General features: G+C 45.5%; 1 long non-coding RNA gene across 1 annotated transcript; it reads right to left on the bottom strand.

Annotated features, from left to right (window-relative positions):
- Nucleotides 1–1,432: 1,432 nt before the first annotated feature.
- LOC136471633 (uncharacterized) lies at nucleotides 1,433–4,335 on the bottom strand. Its single transcript, XR_010762069.1, has 3 exons — nucleotides 4,040–4,335; nucleotides 3,832–3,950; nucleotides 1,433–1,665 (listed from the first exon to the last, which is right to left on the bottom strand). It is a non-coding gene; the product is annotated as an uncharacterized lncRNA (long non-coding RNA).
- Between the last annotated feature and the right edge of the window lie 982 nt (nucleotides 4,336–5,317).

A 5,317-nucleotide genomic window follows, 5' to 3' on the forward strand; every position in this document is an offset into this window, starting at 1 on the left:
TCATAGCATCTCTTGCTGTCCTTAGATCTTGCTCACTACCCATGGTTGGAGAGAAGCATGCATGGGAGGACTCAGAGAAGGAGGGTTAGCTAAGAGGCGTGTGCCCCCTATCCTTGGGCCTTCTGTCTAGGTCTGCTAGGGTTCGAGTAAGGATCTATCGTTGCCTTTATCTTGGAGGGATCTAACGCATTTCTTGATGTAGTGGTTTCTCCTAGACACGCTTGGTGCCATGGCCGGCTGCCGTTTGGGATGCCTTGTCATCATCACATCCTCTAGTGGCATAGGCTGTGCCGTCATCAGATCCGTCTTCCTCCTCTGACGATGAAGGGCCTAAAGGTGTGGGCCAGGATATCCACGTTGTGATGAGGGAGTTGGCTATGGCTGGTAAAGCCCTTTGAGATGGATGTCGAGAGGTGGAGCGGCTAAAGGCATGTCTTTTGGTGGCAGAGACCGCACTCGACATCGCTGATGGGGAGGCGGTCAAGGCCAAGGCTATGGATGCGGCGGCCCATGCCGAGCTGATCTATGTCTTCATCACTTCCATTGTAGGATTACTCTTGCCCTAGGTGTCGAATCTTTGTGTTCTTTAGCAGTGCAGGAGTAGGTGGCTGCTATGCAGGCTAAAGCGTTGAATCTTCATTGGGCCAACGAAAAGTTGGCCGGCAAGTTGGCGGAGATGGGCCATCTACGAGATGAATTGGCTGCCTAGGTGTGTGGCAGTGCCACCATGGCGCGAGTTAATAGCAACTAATACGTGGCATTGGAGGAGGCGGTGAGCGCCACTATTGAACTAATTCGGACGGTGGGGTCAACCTTCCACCAGCAGGCTCTTGGGCTTCCACCGTGGATCAGGGAGGTGATGGCGCATGGCGTGCACCAAGGGGCTATAGCAACCCTCGCCACTTCCCACCTGCACCTTCAGCCAGAAGTGGACCTGCATATGGTGGCGCCTAGGTTCCTATCGAGAGCGGAGGTACCCGAGAATGTCGACATTAGCCAACTGATTGTTGACTTTGGTGCCACCGCCAGCGCCATCGCTACAGTTGTAAACGTGGAGTGAGTCATCAAGGACACCCCTCACTAGGGTTGAGCCCTTGTTGGTCTGCCCTTCTGCAAAAGTTGTCTGAATAAACTCGTGATTTGTAGACTAGTAGTATTGATGCAAACCCTCTCATGTGTAGTTGCATGTGTGGTGATAGTAGCAGCCCTCGAGCGCTCGGGTAGGTTAGTTTAATGTACCCGGGTGTTGAGACCGAACAAACCACAACAACTGTCCTGATGTGGCAGAACCGCCCAAATTATATGGCCCACATGTGCCCATCATTGTCTCATAGACTTCTAGCTGTAACACACGTAAGCCACACAATACCGGTAGTCTATCAGGTGTCCTCAGGAAACCCAAATCATCCACTTTTTCTTTCTGAGTAGGATACATTATAGAAGACATTGCAGTGTTACAACAGTTTATACAAATATATTACATCAGAATAAATAGCGGAAGTCTTACTAACCATAAGTTTACAAATCATTCATTAAGTTATTACAATTCATAAGTTATAGCCAACTAGGCAATAGGGTAGCATGACAGGAACCACTAGTAACACCCAAGAGAGATTCACCCTGCCCAAGGGTGCACAACAAACTTCTCTTCTGCTGGCTCTCCTCCTGCAACAAGGGTTAACAAACCCTGAGTATAAAGGCACTCAACAAGACTTAACTGATGAAAGGGAAAGACTCCAAGGATATGCAGGCTTAAGGGGAATCAAGGTAAGTCTAAAGCAAGAATCAAGATTAACTTTTGCAAAAAAGCTTACTAAAGGTTGATCCTTACTTTCAAGGTTTTACCTCAAGTTAAATCATTATCAGTCTCCAGTTTGCACCTGATCTAAAGCAACCACTTCTTTAATCATCACATCACATGATCACTAGTATCATTGTTTCATTTATTAACTATGATGCAGGGCAGAGGATTGAGTCTTCTTCTCTGAGAAGCAGCGGTGATTCAAATCGATTTGGACCAGCTGGTGTTTCCTTACCACACGACATGCGTAGGTCCCAGACCTACGTATATCAACCCTCACTTGAATCCTCTAGAATATGAATTGGTCTGCGCTACCCGAGAATACAGTACTCCACCTCCCTGCGCCCGTCCTGGATGGATTCACAAGATGGGTACACGCTAATGGAATAGCCAAGGTATCGGGCTTACCAGTGTATGTGGCTAGTACTACAAAGTCTTGAACACATAACAAGCCTACAACGAATGGTCCTTAATCGACATAGGCAAGGCACTACGTCAAGACTCAAACTTGACACAAGCAAAGAGTCCGTCCAGTCTCATTTTAAATTCATGATCATTATTAAACCACAGGGCATTCCTTGGGAAAACATTGTAAACCAACTTGTTGCTCAACTTTTAATTACTAAGCATAACTAAGCATCATTAACCTACTATTATAAACAGGGTGATAAGGATAGGTATGGAAATATCAAGGCAGGCATGCAACAGTTGGTAATCAAACAACTCCTATTTTACTTAAATGCATCAACCAAAAGACTTAAGTGAATAATGTTTATAAAACACAAGGAAAGGGGTTATGCTCCGGGGTTTGCCTGTGGAGTTAGGGTTGTCAGGCACTTTAGGAAACCACAGATAAGATAACCAAATCCACATATAAGAAATCCACTTCGGGGACTTGCTCAACAATGGACTTCCACTCCCGATTACTAAATGTAAGTAAACATGCATGCTTTAGAATGATGAGATGTTAAGCATGGATGAAGATAACTAAACAAAACTAACTAACTTGAATACAACTTTCCTTCGCGGTCAAGTTTGGTTAATTACTCACAAAGCAATATTAGTTATTATTAACAAGTTGATTATGAGCTCACAAACACGTAATTAACTTGCCAAGGAAAATCAAAGGTGTTTTGTGTCCTGAGGTCTATGGTCAATCCAAAAGTACACTCAAGTCATTTTAGGATTTATCCTAATTATTTTAGCATTAAATAATTACTTAATTAAAGGCATGTAATTAAGTGGATAGCTAAAATTATCAAAACAGCACCAAACTTTTTGTGAAGCTAGGTTATTGCACATAATATTTATACAAAAAGTTGCATGATTAAAAGATTTTTATTTTAACCTATAAAAATCATGGAAGGTGCATTTATTAATTAAAATAGGTAATTTTTAATCATAGCAAAAGTACTAAAAATGATCAACTCATATTTTACCTAGGTAGAGTATATGATAACAAGGCTACACAAAAATTTTCATAATTTTATCACACGTATATAGTTTTCTATGAATTAAACAAGAATTTACACAATTTAAACATTTGTGAAAATAAAAAAGAAACTAAAATTCATTTTTCACTCACACCCTTGCCAGACACAGCAGCTGACAGGCGGGTCCCCCAGTCAGCACACAGTGCTTCCGCGTTGACCGCGGTGACCGGTCGGTTAACCGACGATTGCTCGCCGGCGGTGGCGAAGGTACCGGCGCAACCCTCTCGAACTGGCGCACCTACCTAGGGACTTAAACTGGTGGCTAAAGCATCACGGCGTCGGCCATGGTGGCATGGCAGCACTCCGGCGTGGCGGACACGGCCGGCGACACGGTTAGCAACGACGGGGGGTCACCTACGTATTCCCTGCACTCGTGCGAACTCGATGCTACAGCTAATCGAACGAGTTAGGGTCAGCAGCGCGTTCGTCCACAGCCATGGTGGCTCGGTGGAGCAGAACACGGTGGCGCTATGCGTTCCGATGACGACAACGCGGTAGAGGTCAAATTGATGACACAGATAGCTCCAGGGTGCTCACCACGACTTCAATGGCTAGCTGGTTGAGTCTGAGTCGAGCCGGGGCTAGCTTGGTGATGGTGATGGCGATGGCGATGGCGGTGGCGCGGACCGGTGACAAGGGCGGCGTTTCGGCGAACCCTAGCCAAGAAACGATCAACGGTCAAGCGTACTAGCATCACAGCATCAAGGAGAGCTCAGAACTATAGACGGTTGAACGAGCGGCTCACCAGAGCGAGCTGGCCATGGTGGAGGGTGTGCGGTGGCGCTGACGAGCTGCCGCGGCGAGAAGCGGCGGCGCGGGCAACTCCGGCGGAGTGAGGCGCTACGAGCGAGCTCAGCAAGAGCGCAAGGGCGAGGCAGACTTAATTGCAAGAGCAATCGGGCGGTGGGTGACTGATGGCGAGGAATTTTTGGCCGGCGGGAGTAAGCTCAATGGCGGCGGCAGAGAGAGGAGAAGGACGAGCAAGGCAGCGGGGCTACTTAAGAGGATCGGAGCGAGGTGCTGCGGCTTGCCAGCAGCTGCTTAGGCTTTAGCGGCAAGCAGCTACGTGTCCATGCGAGGAAGGGCGGCGGCTCATCGGTGGAGCAGAGTCAGGCAGGTTGCCAGTGATGAATAGTACCGCCTGAAATTCCTTATCTCCTTTTCTCCAGATTCCAAGCAGACACTTGATGATCTTCCTTAACAAAACTTGTTCATCTTGGTGCAGACTTCAACTTTGCTTTAGGAATCAAACTCTAAATCTCAATGGATTGAGAGATACAAGATGAGGAACAAGAGTACTTTGAAACTGACTTTGGAAATTCAGTTAGGTTTTGCAAAATTTGATTTGATTAGCTATCTTAGGGAATTAATTAGTGATTCATTAGTTGACAAACATCTCAACCAAAACCACCATTGGTTAGTACAATCTTTGTACCAATCAATGATACAATGGTTGAAGCAAGTTTATTTGAGAAATTCATTTTAATAATTCCTCTAAAATTGAATTCAAATTTGCATTCCAATGCTTAACCACTAATGACCATGTGTTGAAATTAAATTTCAATTTCAAATATGGAGTTCACATTTTAGTTGGTTGGACTTGAATTCATACCCCACACTTGACACTAGTGTAAACCACACACTTTACACCTCAAAGTTAAATAGGACACAACTCCAAGTATTTCGAGTGAAATTTAAAAGTAAAAGATCACGAAGGATCTTGAGAAGATTTTTGGTTCGACACACCACAACATACTTATGCATTGCTTAGCAACAATTAACCTTGATTTTAGTGAATGCAAACATGGTTAGCTAATATGGATGCTCACTATGCAAGATGATGATCATGATCAGGTTTTAGTGTTGCTTAACACCAGGGGTGTTACACCTGACACGCTCTTCTCTTGCGTGAAGCCCCCGAGCTCATCAAGCTGAGTGTCGATTGGCCAGTATGACTTTGCTCAGGTGGTAATGCATTGTTGCATAGTACTTAGGGCGTAGCCCCCCGGGCCAACTCCAAGAA

The sequence above is a fragment of the Miscanthus floridulus genome, chromosome 8 (genome assembly GCF_019320115.1).
Source record: "Miscanthus floridulus cultivar M001 chromosome 8, ASM1932011v1, whole genome shotgun sequence".
Lineage (NCBI taxonomy): Eukaryota > Viridiplantae > Streptophyta > Magnoliopsida > Poales > Poaceae > Miscanthus > Miscanthus floridulus.